The sequence below is a fragment of the Odontomachus brunneus genome, unplaced genomic scaffold (assembly GCF_010583005.1).
Source record: "Odontomachus brunneus isolate Ranch 3 - 2012 unplaced genomic scaffold, Obru_v1 Obru_scaffold_099, whole genome shotgun sequence".
Lineage (NCBI taxonomy): Eukaryota > Metazoa > Arthropoda > Insecta > Hymenoptera > Formicidae > Odontomachus > Odontomachus brunneus.
Genome location: NW_022639549.1, coordinates 69,993 through 71,021, shown reverse-complemented (window position 1 = coordinate 71,021; position 1,029 = coordinate 69,993).

Here is a 1,029-nt window from a genome sequence, read left to right as displayed (position 1 = left end):
GCGACACGGGAGTGTTGCCACGTGCCAAGTGCAAGCGCGAACTCACGCAACTCACGACTGATAGTGTATACTTATGCAACAACTTTAGTTGAACACAGACAAGATTTCGCGTTCGACTATAACGGCTGAACGAATAAAGTTCTGGATGGATTTAATCAATTCCTTGGGTTTATATTACTTCATAAAATATATATACTTATATTACTGTCATTACTTTTTCTCTACGTGCTCTAGAAGCTGAAATATCTTAGCTCAGAAAGTCAAAAATCAGGAACACGTAAGAAACATCGTCGTCGTCGTCTCCGTACAGAAAATATTAGTTGACTATGTTTCTCCGTTAGATGGCGGGACGGCGGGAACGTCATCGTCTCCATATAGAAAGTATCAGTTGACTATATTTCTCTGTTAGATGGCGGGACAGCGGGAGTGTCCCAATTAACATATATTAAGTGACACGGGAGTGTCGCGAAGCCAAGTGCTAGCGCAAAGCAACTCGCGGACGACCGTGTTATATTATAATAATTCGCTAAGACTGTCCTTGTTTAATGATGTCAGAAGCAAGAAATCGTATTCCAATGTATAACGATATACATGGAGATAAAAAATATATGTACAAAAAGATATTCGTGATCAATTAAGCTCACTTGTAAAAATGTTTGAACGCTTTCCTTCAACACAAACAATCAATAAACAACCGTAAAATCAACGTAGCAAAATTTATATTTGTTGTTAAAAGAAAGCTTCTGGTCATTTTTACAAGTGTGCTGAATTGATCACGTTTAACATTTTATGCAAATAAGGAACAGAAAATAGAAATGAAGCAAGAAGATAGAAATAGAAAGATGCAAGATAATAAAATGGGAAAGCTTACTTTTTAAAAGTAATTCATCATTATTACTCGTTATTTATAAAAAAAAGTACATTGTTACCGTTACATTTCATTATTGACAGAAAGGGAGAGATAGTGTTATAAAGAGAGAAAGGGAGAGAGAGAGAGAGAGAGAGAGAGAGTGTGTGTGTGTGAGGGAA